Below are 17,208 nucleotides of genomic sequence, written 5' to 3'. Positions count from 1 at the left end.
TCTGCCCAGTTAAAATTTCCACCACGGTCTCTCATCCTCCCCCTTCTAGAATGTTCTTAGAGGGCAAAGAACATGCCTCACTTATGTCAGCAACCCCAGTGGCTTGTAAAATGTTAGGCTAAATACCTTTGGTAAAGGAACAACTTTAGATAAACAGATAAACAGGCAATTAAAAACTTGGTCTGTGGTTTCCAACTTCAGTTTCCAGCCTTTCTGACAGAGGCAAGGGATTATAAGGGCAGGCATGTAACAGCAGCTGCAAGTTTCAACCAACACCCTAATTACAATGTAGCCAACAGAAAAGCTGTAAAATTTATATGATGTGTCTTCAGGTGCCTGGAGTCACTGGTTACAGACAGGAGTCATCCACACCTCTGGGAAGTCTTAACAATGTCACAGCCTTTAAAAAAAATATGCCCTTTTGTTACAACAGGGGGAAAGGGATCTTCTTTAAGAGCACAGGGAAATACCAATGTTTACCAAAGGTATTTAGCCTATTTTAGATGTGAATGGCCTAAATCAGTGTGTATTCTGAAAAGGGCGATCAGTGGGGCCCAGAGACCTCACCTACGTACAGAGTGGACCAGGGCACTTGGCTTGCTTAGGATGGACAAACTGCTGTGAGAACCTTTTTCTCTGGAGAGGCCCATACAGAATTCTAGAGAATTCAGAATGACTTCTCATTTCTACCGCACGGCTCCTTTGGCTGTAGAACAGACTATGGAGGAGGAGGAGGCAGGGAACAGGAGCCCTTCTTCAGAAGGGAAGAACACTTCTGCAATGACACAGCCCTTTTTGATTTTAACAAGATGGGCATTTTAATAGCTAGGAAGTCCAATGGAAAGGTACAGAGAACAGCGCTTCTTATCTAAAGACCCGTATCAAGTGTCTGCCGCAGCCAAGCGCAAGGACTGCTAAAATGATGATGATGCAGCCTCTCGTGGAGTGACAGTCACCTAAGATTCCCCGGGCTTGGGGTGCTCTCGGCCTTCTTGGGAACAAGCCAGTGTTCTGGGATGCCGTGCCCATAGGCTACATCTTCTCTGCATGCAGTACCCCTCTGCCTTTCATGTCCGATCTGTCTCCTTTGAGGAACTAGGACTTCCATCCTTCCTTCAGGTCTCAGCTTGTGCTGTCACATCCCCTGGAGGGCCCAGTGCCTTGAACTCTTTCCTCAGAGGCTGCACCAGCTGCACCACTGCATGTAACCCCATGAGGCTGGGACTTGTCTGTTCTGTTTGCCACTGATAAATACAGCAAATACAGCATCCGACCCGGATGACTTCTGGGCACTGCCACAAGTTGCTGAACACCTAGCAGAGACACTGAATCAGTGATGACACCCGGGAAGCTCTGAGGTATTGAAGCCAATGTCTAAGTCACAGACTGGAAGAGCCAACAAGAAAGAAACCATTTGGGTGTCAGCCTCCCAGCTGGGTCCTTCCTGTATTTTCTTTCCAGGCCTCTTTCCTAAGTTACGATGTGGGGTTCTTTCCATGTGGAATCTGGCCTCTCCACTGATGGAGTGAGTGCAGTCAGCTGATGTCTGGGTTAGGAGCCAGGTGGTTGGTGCTGGGCTGTCCATCTCTCTGTCACTGGCCTCTGCTCACAGAAAGTCCTTCCTAGGAGAGTGCATACATACTCACTCCAGGCAGTTCTCCCTAAGTAGGTCATCAAAATATGTGGCCGGTGACAGTGACTAAGCTCAGGTTACCAGGAAGTCATGGCCTCACATTTTGACATCAGTTCCAAGAGAAAAGAGCAGGAAGAGGGAGAAGGTTGTTAGAGGTCGTCTACGCAAAGCTACCACTAACTGTGACCACAGGGTACCATCAAATAAAAACTGAAACAAACTGAACTGTTGGCTACAGAGGAGAAGAGCCATCGCAAGGGACGCTGGGTGACATATTTCACATGGCTCATGGGCGAGGTCAGAGCTGGTGGCCGTGGGGCTGTAGCTAAGCTGCCTTTTACTTGTGGAAACATATCCTCACTGTGGCCAGAGCTCAGCAGAACCTTTCAGTAGTCTGGTTTTCCAAGTCCATGGGCCCAGCCTTAACACAGCACTGGTTTCTTGCATACTGCAAAGGTCAGCTGGGACCCAGGAACCGGGGTTTTCACCCTGGTCCACATCAGTCTCCCTTAGTCTCCCTCAGAGATCCCCAAGATGAGAAAGAGGAAGGCATGAGGATCAGACTTGGAGTTGTCAGCTGCTCCACAACACACACACACACACACACACACACACACACACACACACACACACACACACACATTCTCTCTCTCTCTCACACACACACACACACTCTCTCTCTCTCTCTCACACACACACACACACACACACACACTCTCTTTCTCTCTCTCTCTCTCTCACACACACACACACTCTCTTTCTCTCTCTCTCTCTCTCACACACACACACACTCTCTTTCTCTCTCTCTCTCTCTCACACACACACACACACACTCACCACACTCACACACTCTCTCTCTCTCACACACACACATATTCTCTCTCTCACATACATATGCACACACACTCTCTCTCACACACACACACTCTCTCTCTCAAATACTCTGCTACACTCATTCATACACTTATTCACACATACACATTCTTAAACATATACAAGCTCTTTCTCAATACTCTGTCACACTCTTATTCATACACACATTCACACACATACTGTTTTTCTCACTCTCACACACACTCTTAAACACATACAAGCTCTTTCTCACATACTGTCACACTCATTCATTCACATACTTACACACACACACACACACACACACACACACACACACACAGAGGGCACAGAAGCACAGCTCCCACGTGAAGGACATGGAGTGGAGCACACACTGGAAAACCCTGGTAACAGATCAAAAGAACTTTGCATTGGATATTTCAAATGAAGGAGGTTTTACAATTCTGATTAGATTGTTTGGAGAGAAGCAGATAGAGAGAAATCAATGGAAATGAAAGTGTCGCCCCTAATGAAAAAGCAGGGGGGGAGAACAGAATAAGGACGTCTTAGCGTCACCTCATGTACACGATGGAGTATGATACTCCCCTCCAGGAGTGGGTGCCTGAAACATCACACGCTGTGACTGATAGGGACAGACTTACACTCACGTAAGTCACACACCCAGAGAGTCGCCACATATAAAAGACTCTCATGTAAGTCACACACCCAGAGAGTCGCCACATGTAAAAGACGCTCATGTAAGTCACACACCCAGGGTCACCACATGTAAAAGGCTCTCATGTAAGTCACACACCCAGAGAGTCGCCACATGTAAAAGACTCTCATGTAAGTCACACACCCAGGGTCACCACATGTAAAAGGCTCTCATGTAAGTCACACACCCAGAGACGCCACATGTAAAAGACTCTCATGTAAGTCACACACCCAGAGAGTCGCCACATGTAAAAGACTCTCATGTAAGTCACACACCCAGGGTCACCACATATAAAAGACTCTCATGTAAGTCACACACCCAGGGTCACCACATGTAAAGGAAGACAACTGTGAACTTTGGCTTCTTCTTGTTCACTGACGTCATTCTTTCTTTACCGAGGACTACAGTAGGTAGTACCTTCAAGCTCAGCTCAGCTCAGCTCAGCTCAGCTCAGCTCAGCTCAGCTCAGCTCAGCTCAGCTCAGCTCAGAATACCTGGCTTCTTTATTGTGCCTTCTTCTCTTTTACTTTAAATATCCACACTCTAAAGTATATCTAGCTTCTGGGGCCAGGTATCTTTTTTTCATTTATTGGGACCAACCACCCTAAGGATATTATCGAGAAAACGCAGCTATCAGTATCTGTAAAATTAGTGTTGGTATAATCCAGTTATGTAAGCTAATTTTTGTTTTCCCATCTTCTCGAGTGACTGGTCACCTTGTCTAGTGTCCAGTCCTGGATTTAGAGGCCAGGTCCTCAATGGTGGCTGCCTTCTTCATAACCCGAACGCTTATCCCAGTCAGTGATTCTGCTGCTGTGTCTTCCCAGGTCTTGTGCTTCAAGGGTGCACATGTGGAAAACATTATGACTTTTAAAGGCCGTGCAGCCAGTCACTCTGACTACAGTTTAGACGCAGTTTTTTTTTCCCTCACAGCTATCAAACACTTCTGTTCCTTTTGAGCTGCATTTCATGACGTCCTGAGACTGTAATCAGCAGTAGCTCTGTTCTGCCCTTAAGCTATTCTACTCCCCCTTAATTTTCCCTTTCAAAATAAAAAGGGGGTTCAGAAGCAGAGAAAAATGGACATAAACTCTGCCCAAGTCCCTGTAATTCTCAAAAATTTCCCCGCCGGAGATGGACATGATTCACAATGCCTGTCTTTGAGCAGTCCCATCTTAATGAATGCTTTTAGGATCTGGGGCATAAATATGATTCTAAGATATTTTAACCACAGTTGTAAAAAGGGGTGAGTGGCTTGATTCAGTGTCTTCATGAAGTCAGAGCATCGCTGTGTCTAATGTCTGTAATTAGTAGCTTGCTTGATGTGTATGGAAAATGCTGCATTTTGGAGAAAGGAGGCTGGGTCAGTTCAGAAGGGAGAGAGAGAAAGAGGCGAATGAGAGCAGTGTTGTCTCTGCTTCTACCGGACAGTTCTCGAAGACTTTAGAAACTCTTCTCACAGTCCGCTGGACTCCTTTTACCAAAATCATAAATGAAAAGTAGCTAATTACATGACACTAATATCACGACAAGGACGTTAGTGTTAAACACAAGTGTATGGGCACACGCATCCCCTGCCCCGACACAAAGCCACTGACCTCTTCCTTCCTTTGGGAGACGTTCCTCTCCTGTTCCACCCCCACAAGCCTCCTTCATTAAAACCCCTTAGGACAGCTGAAACACAGCAGGAGGACAATTCCTTACGGATGCACTGATTAATCATGTGTGGATGAAATCTGACATCACTTCCTGGTCCCCTTCACCTTGGCACACATGTTTTGTCTTTTAATTGTGATAATGAACTTGCTTTAAAATCAAACAAAAGGCTAGAACTGGTGAAAGCAGCTGGGCTGGACTGAGGATGAGGAGAGGGGCCCCATGGGCACAGGAAGGCCTTCCTCTGTCATTAGTTGACACCAGAGCCATCAGACGGCAAGGAGACACACCACTCCCATATGATACTGACTTCTACAAATTCGAGGAATAAAGACTCCGTCTTCTGCTTCATAATTGGTGCCATTCCCTCACCTTGTAGACTGCCATTAATTTTACTCTGCAAGGGGAAAAAATATCAAGGTCTCAGAGGTGGCCAGGGCTCAAGGTTCATTATCAAGGGAATTTTAACAGGGTTCTGGGGTCCCTAGTTTTATGAGCCCATGGAAAGGCTGGCTGTTTATTTTGCAAGAAGCAATTCAGAGCCCTTCTGGCTGTCTTCAGCAAGACAGCCCGTAGCAAAGCCAGGCTGCAGCTCTTTGTACTCAGTATCAGCTGATAGTGGAAGCCTCTTGGAGCAGCCCAGACCTGCACAGAGCATGAACCACACTGATCCTGTGGGAACGAAGACCTGGCATAGCCCTGGGCATCCGTCAGCTCGTCTTGGGGTGACTGTGGGATGTGGCACTTACCGGCAGATCCCCGTCGCCCCATGGGTCCAAAGGACCCTGGACCTGCTGCTAGCTAAGTGGGGTGACTCGCTGCCACCCTACGGGTTTTAAGCTCAAGACAGGAAGAAGGATGTTGCTTTCCAGAGCTGGTGGATCCATGGAGTAAAAACACAGGATGCCTGGGGATGGAGAGAGCTGGCTCAGCGGTTAGAAACGCTTGAGTCTCCCAACGCCCACAACAACAGGCTCACAAACACCTGTAACTCCAGTTCCAGGGGAGATGACCTCCTGTTCTGGTCCCCAAGGGCACCTGCATGCATGCCGGTAGCCTTAAACTCACGCAAACACAATCACGCTACACAAACACACAATCTTTAAACACGGGAACTTCCCCCACCTAATTTTTGTTTGTTTGTTTGTTTTCAAGCAGGGTTTCAAGCAGAGTTGCATGGGATGTCCTGGAACTCACTTTATAGACTAGGCTAGCCTCAAACTCATAGACCCACTGCTCTCTGCCTCCCAAGTGCTGGGATTAAAGTTGTGTGTCACTACTCCTGGCTTAAAATCTGGGCGACTTTTACCCCAAAGCCTAGTACATAGCACCCACTTTGTTAGTACTGTCATTCCTCAGCAAATGAGATCTGGCTTAACAAGGCATTCAAACGTACTGGCTTCCTATTCCAGACACTAGAAAATGAACCAGCAGGGTTCAAAGGAGAGACTCATTTCTACTGGAACCTCCACCAACCTCTTGTGAGCTCCAAGGCACAGGATGTCCCTCCTCCACTGAAGGAAGGACATCAATGAAACTACAGTGACTATCGGAGTGAGATAGTGCAAGCATGTTCTTAAACTATCTCTCTCCATCAATCAGTCAGTCAGTCAATCAATCAATCACCATGTAGTTGGCAGGCTAAATAGATACTGGCACCAAGTAGTGAATGAAACACAAACGATGCCTGTCTGTGTGGAGTTTCCATCCCATCCGGGAACATAGCCGTAAACAGTAACACGATAAGATGGTAATTAATAGAGCCAATGAGAGCATCCCTGCTCCGGGATCAAGTAGAGCAGGATGGATGAAGAGGCCCAGTCAGCTGCCTGTGTGAGGATGGCTGGGCTGGGCGGTTAAGTGATTTTTACCTAAGCTCTCGGTTTTCTCCAGTTTCAACTACTCTCCTAGACCTGCAGGGTTCCACAGGCCACTGGAACTGAGTCTGCTCAGTAACTCTGTGTATCAACAGGGTAGCAAAAGCCATCAGCCAGGGGTGTATGTGTGTGTGTATGTGCGTGTGTGTATGTGTGTGTATGTATGTATGTATATGTATGTACATATATGAGTATGTGTGTTTATGTGTGTGTGCGTGTGTGTATGTATATGTGTGTACATATATGTATGTGTGTGTTTATGTGTGTGTGTGCGTGTGTGTATGTATATGTGTTACATATATGTATGTGTGTGTTTATGTGTGTGTATGTGTGTATGTTGTATGTGTACATATATGTATGAGTATGTGTGTTTATGTGTGTGTATGATGTGTGTATGAGTGTGTGTATGTGCATATATGTATGCATATGTGTATACATATATGTGTGTATATGTGTGTATGGATGAGTGTGTGTATGTGCATATATGTATGTATATGTGTGTACATATATGTATGAGTATGTGTGTGTATGTGTGTATGTATGAGTGTATGTATGTGCATATATGTATGTATATGTGTGTACATGTATGTATGAGTATGTTGTGTATATGTGTGTATGAGTGTATGTGCATATATGTATGCATATGTGTATACATATATGTGTGTGTATGTGTGTATGGATGAGTGTGTGTATGTGCATATATGTATGTATATGTGTGTACATATATGTATGAGTATGTGTGTGTATATGTGTGTTGGGATCGGGGAGCTGGCCACTTTAACAGTCTTACTCCTCACAGAGGGTAATGCCCTTTAGAATGTCCTCCAGGATCCCTGCAAAGGATACAGAAGAGGCAGGAGTCACCCTTTGGTCCTTAAGACCTCAACAAGAGAGAGGATTTAAACCAGGATGTGATGGAAGCAAACGAAGCAGCCACCTGACCAAGCAGGGAGAGGAACAGGCTGTGTGCAGGCCTACTGTGTTTGGGTTCTGTCTCACCAGCTAGGGGCCAGTGTGCAGGCCTACTGTGTGGTTTGGGTGCTGTCTCACCAGGTAGGGGCCAGTGTGCAGGCCTACTGTGTGGTTTGGGTGCTGTCTCACCAGGTAGGGGCCAGTGTGCAGGCCTACTGTGTTTGGGTGCTGTCTCACCAGCAGCTCAGGTTGCTTGGCGGAGAATGCACAGGGCAGAGTTACAGAGTCACACTGGAGGGCGGATGCCCAGGTCCTTCTGGCTTCCATCAGGATCCAGGACCCTGGGCAGAGGGTGTCAAAGGTCACGTCTCTGCTCTCAGAACAGACTGGGAGGGCAGACCCACAAAAGGCCGGTAAGGAGCAGTGCATTCATTCCTCTCGGTACATTCGCCACAGATTTGGTTTTGTCTGGGACAGCGTTTGAGATGTTGTAGTTTAAAAACCTTATTCTACTCTGTTTACTGCAGCTGCCAGATGCCCATTTTTACACAATCTATATTTTGGGTAATACTAGTGTTAACAGGAGAAAAAGAAAGGAAACATTCTCAGATGGGTACCATGTGCTACTGATTCCAAAGGGAAGGCAGGCAGAGACAGACCTGGGAGCCGGCCACGCCCAGTCACTGCTCTGGGGACATTATACAGAGTGATAAACGGCTCTGCCCTGGGACAGCCTACTACAGAGGCTCCCTGAAAGGCAGGCGTGCACACTGCTGAGGGTGTGGCCGTCACAGAAGAGTAAGCAGTACTGGAGGACCCCTCAGGACCCCCTCCCCCAGCTGACCAGCCTACACAAAGGCAGCCCCTGGGATGGCTGGGTGGAAGCTGAGCTCACAGAGCATGCCTGAGTGGGTGCCCTGACATGCTGTCTCTGTTGCCCTGCTCACGGTCCCTGCTGGCGATGATTACTTATTTTTAGGCAATCATGTGATTCTCCAGTGTTTTCCAGACTCTGCTTGAGTCACTTTGGTTTCAGAGAATTTCTCACAGAGGAGGAACATTCAAGGAAGCGCTTAGTGTCTCGAAATGGCTCAGGATTTTGAAATCATAACTTTTAAATAGCCATTTCAATGTGGAATGTATGTTTTGCAATAAACTGTTGACTTTCCATGCTTCTCGCACCTTGGTGGAAGATTAACCCGGCTTTCAAACATATTACATGCCAAAACCAATCACCACCTTGGCTTAAATTTGTATTTTTCAGTTGGCCCTCAGAGAAATAAAAACAATGAGGATTCTTTCACCCCGAGGAATGGTTCCCACATCCTATCCCAGCACTAATTGACAGCAGCAGCCCCTTGCCTGTTTCTGCAGTAGCGGGAAAGGGAGTGGCTGATGGAGCCAGCAGACTGAGCCAGCCCACAGAGAATAAAGACACACGGGTGTTGCCATGACGACACCATCGTGGGCGCCACTGCACTTCTGGCATGCAGCGCTCGTTTAAGAAGGAAGCTTATGAAGTAACATGGCCATTTCTGGGGTACCTCCGTGCTTAATTACTTTAGTTGTGCTGCCTTCAATTCCAGCCTGAGTGCCTGTTGACACTCAATCTCCCTCTTCTGATGGTGCTAAGCCTGTTGTGTTCCCAATAACACAATCTTGTCTGGACTTCCCAGAAAAGTGTCGGAGCTGTTCTGACAGGATGCGAGAGGGTGAACAGAGCACACTTCGGCTACCCAGTCTCCTTTACATACCGAGTCTGGCTTCTGTACCAGGGTTTGTGGCTTCTAACAGCCATCTACCAAGCCGACCACGCATGCGCATTAACAGTTCCCAACACTGCCTTTCCCCTTCACTCCCGGTGCACCGCTAATCCTTGCGCTGTGTTGACTATACTCCCCGAAGCCTTCACAGCACACACTGCAGCCACCATCTCAGGCTGCTGTCTTCTTTTCTCTGCAGTCAGAGCTGGTACTGAGGTTGTAAGCTGATATGTGAGCATGCCCCTTCTGTGTCTGGTCCCGTAAAGCAGAGCAAACACCGCTTTAGCCTTCCGGCAGACCCCATTATAAAAGTGCGAGCTCTGTGATCCTCTGTGACAAACCGTCCTGAACGTGATACCCATCCCAGAGATCTCTGCTGCTGCTTTCGCATTCACAGAACATCAATCCTAGAACACGGTGGTGGGGACCAAGAGACTTTGACAAAGGTGATGGGAAGGCACGCTCGCTGTTCTGTCACTATGTTCTCTCGCTAGCACACACACCGGGCGGGCTGTCCCTCCTGCTCACGAAGTAGCAGTTCCTGAGGAGTAAGCATTTTGTTGGAAAGGCCCACATTGGCGTTGTGCAGGTGACTTCCGGGAACCAAGCGAGAGTGGCCTGCGGAAAGAACCCAGAGAGACTCAGCCCCATGGGTCCACAAACAACAGCATGCGACTCCTTCTCCAGGCGAGCCACCGATGAGATCCTAGCCCTGTGGATGCTGGGTTGCTGCCTGTGGGTTGCAGATCAGAGAACCCAGCTGAGCTGTGCTGCACTGTGAGACACCACCTTTGCTGTTTCAAGGTGCCAAACTTTGACATTTTTGAAAGCGGCAACAAGGGACCTGTTTACCTCTACAGCCTCATGGCTCAAAACATCCAAGCAAAACGACATGTGCTTCACTGAACTGAACACATTCTCTTGTGACCTCAACACTCTGTTCTGTCTGGAATGTTCTTGGCCATGCCTCTCATCTGGCTCACCTCTACTCATCCTTAAGTCTCGGCTGAGGTTTTCTTTTCCTGGAAAACCTTTGTAGAAGCTGCAAGGCCAGTTCAGGTGGGTTTCCTCAAACACTCGTGGAGGGAGCACACTCTCCTCAGTTTCCTCCCATGACAACTCCTCCAAACATATGGGCCTTGTTGGGATCACCATGTACCTCAGAATCCCTTTCAATGTCTCAGCTGTCACAAAAATAGGAACTGTCTGCTGTTCTGGTGTTTTCTGAGCTGCTATGTAGATACTGTTGTTTCCTAAGTTACAGTGAGGTGCAGCACTGCAGACGACAGAAACAGCTGGACAGACTTTGAATGTGCAGATTTTCCCTTGACAGAAATGAATACTGCAGTGACTCAAGTTCAACAGACAGATGGGTTTCCCTGTGTCAGCCTGTGGACAGTGACTAAAAGACAGAAGTTCCTTCAAAGGGACTATGTAAAGTGCTATGCATTCATTGCCTTTTCCGGCTGGGAAGCTGGCTCAGTGGGGAAAGGCGCTTGGCCGCCCAAGCCTGATGACCCTAATCATGACAAGCCATGTATAGAGCCAGGTTCAGCCCGTACACCTGTAATCTCGCATTCATTCCTGCAGTGAGATGGATGCCAAGAGAAGAGTCTGGAAGCTTGCTGACAGTGGCCTGGAGGGCAGTGCAGAAACAGTGAGAGACCCTGCTTCAACGGGGTGGAAAGTGAGAACTCCTAAAGATTATCCACTGGCCTCTTTATAATGCTGTGACACACATGTGTACACACGTACACACACATACACACACATGATATATATATATTCACACACACAAATATACACATGCACACAAGCATGTGTACAGACACTATATATACATATATACAATACATATTCATATACAATACAAATACACACTTGCAGTCACACACAATATATATATATTCACACACACATACACATTTATATTTTTAATACAAATTTATATTTTTCACTCACATGCATACATGCACATTTGCATACACACAATATATATTCATGCGCGCGCACACGCAGACGCACACACACACACACACACACACACACACACACACACACAGCTCTTTACTTTGCCCGACATACTAAATGATTAAGAAAGACGCTTATAGCAAAAGCGGGTTCAGGGGCACGTTGTCACAGCCTGCTTGTGGGATGACGAGAGGGACTCCAAGAGTGACTGCGATGCCATTTCCCTTTGAGAACTGATGAGGTTCGCTGCCAGAAGAGAAGCCAACTCTCACTACTGTATTATTCAGAGACAAGGAGCAGCCTATGAAGAGGAAGACATACTTCAGCACACACAGCGAGTGTCCACGCAGGAACAACCCACGCTGTTTTATAAGAGGACCCAAGGCTGCAGGAGGGGCCACTACCAGTCCTCTTGGGTGGAAATATCTGCCAGTTTTGTTCGTCAGGCTTTTTTTTTTTTTTTTTTTTAATGTCAGTATCTCTCATACCATTTGTTCGGAGATGTATTTGGATGGGGAAAATCTGGAAACCGGAGCTAAACACTCAGGAACAAGTAACTTCACATTTTCTGCATTCATGAACACACTAAGATACAGTACACGTCTTCTCACTTAAAGTGACAACAGACAAAGAATGAGGATGCTATAGACATCAAAAGCATGTATGCCACTCCCAGAGTCATCTCTCAGTGATACCTGCAGCCTTCATCCTCCTTGTTGAACCTCACAATGTGGTTTTGTATGTTTCACTGATACACAATGTGTGTGTATACGTCTGTGAAGTCCGAGAGGAGGTCCAGGAAGGAGCAAGGGTTCTGGAATCAGCGTCACACCCCAGATCCCATGTCTCTTATGTAGACAAGTTACTGAAGTTCTGGTTCCAGATTCCCAGATGCTAAAACGAGGCTGATATTAACGGCCATCTGTCTGAGTGAGGCTAACCTGAAGCTTACAGCAGGTGGTGCTGACTGCCCAATGCACAGATACCCACGGATAGGACATATTCCTTCTCTAATTGAAATAACCCCTAAAGTTCATGAAAAAGTTTGACTGGGGTCGGGGGAGTGAGATTTTATGAGTTACAGGACAGCAACATTACAGCATTTTATAGCTTCTGATCTCCAGAATTTCTAAAAATCTAGTTTTAAAGAAAACTATGCATGTGACGTTGATTCAAGAAAGCAAATAAGGAGAGAGAGAGAGAGAGAGAGAGAGAGAGAGAGAGAGAGAGAGAGAGAGAGAGAACAACCAGGAACTGATTTCACATCATCTATCTAAAATGCCATGCCAGCAATCAAACTCAGACAATAAAGACAGACACTGTCAGAGGCTCCGATTTGACATTCCTGACTTCTTCTGGCTTCTTTGCTTGTGTTTTGATATTCTAAACTCAGGTGTCCTGAAAGTGCGATCTGGTAGAGTCCTACTCCTATGCTATGCTATGGTTTTGTGACTAATACTGGTAGGTGGCATGTTGTAAAACCTTGCTCCCCACCCCCACACCAAGATATATTTAAAATCCCCCTTAATAGAATAGTCTTACGAGGTGAAGCCTTCCAGAGGAGAGGAAGTCACGAGGACAAAAGGAACGCAAGCAGTATTCTTAGAAGAAAGGCTCAAGAGAGTTTGTCTTGAGAAGCACTGACTCATCCCCGGACACAGTGGAAGGCATCGTTTATGAACAGTTCTGTGGGAACCAGGTCCTCATCGGACACTGAATCTTCTAGCACCTTACTTTTGAACTTGCTGGCCCTCTTTGCAAGAAACATACTCCTGTTGTTTATAGGATGAATTTATGTAACTATAGCAGCTCAAACATCAGTAGAGAACTACAGGCTTGATTAGTGCTTGATAAGACAGTATCTAATCCCTAGTGGTATCTCTTCTGGGCCATTAGAGAATTTCCTTAAATTTTTCTCCTGGCCTTGACACAGCTAAGGGGTAGCGACCTCATGCAGGTCAGCAACAGAGCCTTGTCTTAATGTGCTGGCCATGGAATATCATGGTGGTGAGGGGCAGAGGCTGTGTGCTCCACTGATACTTGACAGAGATGTGCTTTCCTGACGTACAGAGTCAGGAAAGGTAAAGATCTCCACATTAATCGTGGTCAGGCACCACAGTTAAAACAGAAAACCAAAGTTAAGGAGAAAAGCTTGGGGAAAGGCCAATCATGTCGTGCACACGTTTAAAGGCCACAGGATCTTTTTTTTGGAGCTGGGGATCGAACCCAGGGCCTTGCGCTTCCTAGGTAAGCGCTCTACCACTGAGCTAAATCCCCAGCCCCAGGCCACAGGATCTTTAAAGTACTAGAGGAAATGCTGAAGTGATTCATTTAGTACAAACACTAGGAATGAATACACAATAAAGATCTTTACAGAGAAAGCTGACAATGTTTTACTGCTGAGCCTGTCACTGTAAGAAATGTTAACGGCTCCTCAGTTCAGAGAATATGTATGGAATGTAAATGTTCTGAAATGAGGAAACTGGATATGGTAAAATATAAAACCTAAAATTTTTAGTAACAGAGAAACAAACAGGAAACTAATAATAATTTGGTAGATTTAAATCAAGAAAAACCACTAGTTACACTAAATATAAATGGACTAATCACTCTAAAAGGCAGAGATTACCAAAGTGAATTAAAAGGCAGGGCCCAATTATATGATGGTTAAAGACACATTTTACCTATAAAGACGCAGATAGGTGGGTATTTAATAAATAAGGATATTTACCTCATTAAAAACCATTCAAACCATAAATATAAAAAAAACAGTAGTAGCTATATTGTCCTTATCGTTCTTAAGACAAAGAGTTGTTTCAAAAACATTAGTGCAATTCAATAGGACAACTTAATCATAAATATATATGCACTAGTAAAAGACTCTTTAAAAACAAAGCCAGAATTAAAGGAAGGCACAGTTTCACAACCAATGTAGAAAGACTAAAAATTATTTCTACAACAGTTATTTGGGATAGACAAGCCCCTCCCAGTAAACTGTGGAGAATCTGAAGTACACCGTCAAACTCCTTGGTTTTACGTAATTTGCCAAGGACTGTTCAAATGGATTGTTATATTCTTTTCAAATACATTTGGTACTTTAAAAGGGACATATTCCAAATGAGGCAAAACAAACAAACAAACAAATAAACCAAAACAACAACAACAACAAAAGCCCCACTGTGATTACTGAATCTCTTGGGTAAGTGTCATCTGTGAAGGCTGGGGTACAGAGATCTGTCCTGGAATCTGTGTGGGATTGAAGCTGGAACATTACAGAGATCTGCCTGCCTCTGCCTCCCGTGTGCTGGGATTGAAGGCATGTACCACCACACACGGTTTTGTACCAGCAACCATTTCAACCACTTTTAACCTAAAGAGGCCAGACCTTGTAACTGTTTCAAACCAGAGACACGTACATTTCAAACAATGGGACACGGGACATTTCAGATGAGAGCGCTTACAGCTAAGCAACCTGAAACGCCCAGACCCAAACCAAAACCAACTAACAAAAAAAAATATGAACCAAGAGCTTGAGCAAGATGGGGGTATACAGTTAGACTAAAATTTTTAAACACCAATTTGGGGGGGAGGGATTTTTGCACGGCTGGCTGCAGGTGGCAGGGGGTACTTTTTTCCTGTTTTTATTCTTTTGGGTTGATTACAGCGGAGGTGAATCTACGGCAACTCTAAGGATTCTGACTTGAAATGGCAGAGAAGCCTCGCTCACTCTCATAAAGAATGCACCAAATGTGCAGAGAGCACTGATTTTACACAGGAAGCCTTCTGTGGGCCACATAGGGCTGCAAAAAAGGACAAAAAAAACGTGTGCAAGAATCGGCTGCAGGCAGGCAGGAGGATCTGAAACTGGGAGAATTCAGAAGAAGGGGAGGCCCAATGAAGGAAAAAAAAAAAAAAAATTAGGGGGGGGGAAAGGGGAAAAAAAAATGGGAGAAAAGGGGGGGAAAAAGAATGCACCAAAGAAAAGGAGCAAAAAAAAGGGGAAAAGGGGCACCAAAAAAGAGAGAGCAGGAAACACAGGGAAGGAAAAAAGGCAGAAAAGGAAATTAAATGAAGGGAAGGCCCATCAGGGGGGAAATCTGGGAAAAACAAAAAGAAAATGATGGGAAAATGGAAAAAAATAAGGGAAAATGGAAAAAAAAAAAAAAAAAAGGAAAAAAAAAAAAAAAAAAGAAAAAGTAAAAAAAATGAAATGGAAAAGGAAAAAAGCAAAAAGGGAGGGTTGAAACAATCAAACGAAACCCTGATCTCCAGATGTAATGGGGGGGGTTGTTGGGGGGGGGGGGGGGGGGGGGCCTTGGGCCTTGGGGGTGCATTAAAGACATTAGGGTCGGTGTTCTGAATAGAGAATTCTAAGAGAACCCTGAGTCCTACTACATCACATTCAAACGGCCGGGGGGGTGGGGGCGGCGGGGGCTGGATCTGAAACACGGAGCCAGGCTAGCAGGCTCTCTGATCGACCTCTGAACTTGAGACTCTTAAATCTTTCACTGCTGTGCTTGGCACCTACAAATCCTGTGATAGGTCGGTCACGTGTCGGGAACTGATGTCCTCGTCTCTGTAAAAGGATGATGCTCTCAGTATCACAGCCTCATTTCCAATAATATGCATGTCTCGATCAAAGGGGAATGATTCTGAGAGAGTCCCTGGAAGCCTTGACTAAAGCACAGGCTTCTATTTATAGGTTTGCAGCACCGCTCCTGACTTTTGGGAAACATTTTGGTGGCCTTGTCTGGGGTGGGGCCTTGGAGGGAATGGAGGAATGGGGGGGGGAGGGGGGGGGGGGGGGGCCTGGTGGGGGGGGGGGGGCCTTTCTCCAACTACGGTCCTTAAAATGGTGTCCTGCATGTGATGTATGTCTTGTGGTAATTTTTCTCCAGTAACGTTTTACTGCCCCACAATGTCTAATATTCAGGACATATTTGAATAAAGGGGAGTGGAGTGTGGGCGCTCTGCGTTCCTGACATAAAAAATCCTATTTATTAACTGTCGATTTCAGTATGAAGCAGAAAAGAAAAAAAAAAAAAACAGAGGGAGGGGATGTGTGAGGAGAGAAGAAGAGGGGGGAGAGAGGAGGCCAGAGAAAGAGAAAGAAAGGGAAATGAAAAAAAAAAAAAAAAAAAAAAGAGGAGGAGAAAGGGGGGAGGGGAAAGAAAAAAAAGCCAAAAGTAACAGAAGGAAAAGGGGAGAGAGAGAGAGAGAGAAAGGGTTGCAAAGTTCTGGCTCACTTCAGGGCAAAAGGGGGGGGGGGGACCACCAAGCAGGGAGGGGGGGGGAGGATGAAGACCAAAAAGGTCCAGGGGGGGGATGACATGAAGGAGACAAAAAAATGGAAAAGGGGGTGAAAGAGGAGAAGCTTCTGAGAAAAATACATAAATAACTCCCCCCACCCCACCTCCCCCTGAAGGATGCTGACTGAAGCCCGTGTCCAGGGGGTGGTCCTCTAAGCTTTCCTCTTTCTCTCATCCCTGGCTCACCAGAGATTCTACTCTGATCTTACAAACCTGATAATGCTTCTGCTCCAGAAAAATACATCTTCCCTTTCCCATTAACTCCCCACTTGAGCCCTTGACCTCAGCGTCTCCTGAGCCCTTGTCTTCACGTTCAGGGTCATGGTAGGACTCGGCTCTCTACATACTATTTTCAAGTTTCCCTGTATCATATTTCTGCAATTAATATTCATGATAATGCTGTCCTTTAAACAAACACGAAAGACTGTGAGACACAGATGAAAGAATTCTTGGAGAATGGGGACAAGGCAACAGACTGTAGTTCTGCTTGGAAGGCAAGTGCTGGAGCTGAGGCAAAAAGAATTAAGGTCACAGTATGATT

General features: G+C 46.0%; 1 protein-coding gene and 1 long non-coding RNA gene across 5 annotated transcripts in view; one reads left to right on the top strand and one right to left on the bottom strand.

Moving 5' to 3' along the window:
- Mapre2 (microtubule-associated protein, RP/EB family, member 2) overlaps nt 1–17,208 on the bottom strand; it is a 139,304-nt gene that overhangs the window by 16,874 nt on the left and 105,222 nt on the right.
- LOC134482917 (uncharacterized) lies at nt 9,437–12,593 on the top strand. The gene is made up of 2 exons (XR_015642817.1): nt 9,437–10,446; nt 10,978–12,593. It is a non-coding gene; the product is annotated as an uncharacterized LOC134482917 (long non-coding RNA).

This window comes from Rattus norvegicus, chromosome 18, assembly GCF_021556685.1.
Source record: "Rattus norvegicus strain SHRSP/BbbUtx chromosome 18, alternate assembly SHRSP_T2T, whole genome shotgun sequence".
NCBI lineage: Eukaryota > Metazoa > Chordata > Mammalia > Rodentia > Muridae > Rattus > Rattus norvegicus.
Note: the sequence above shows the minus strand (reverse complement) of the source record. Positions and strands in the feature narration are given on the sequence as shown.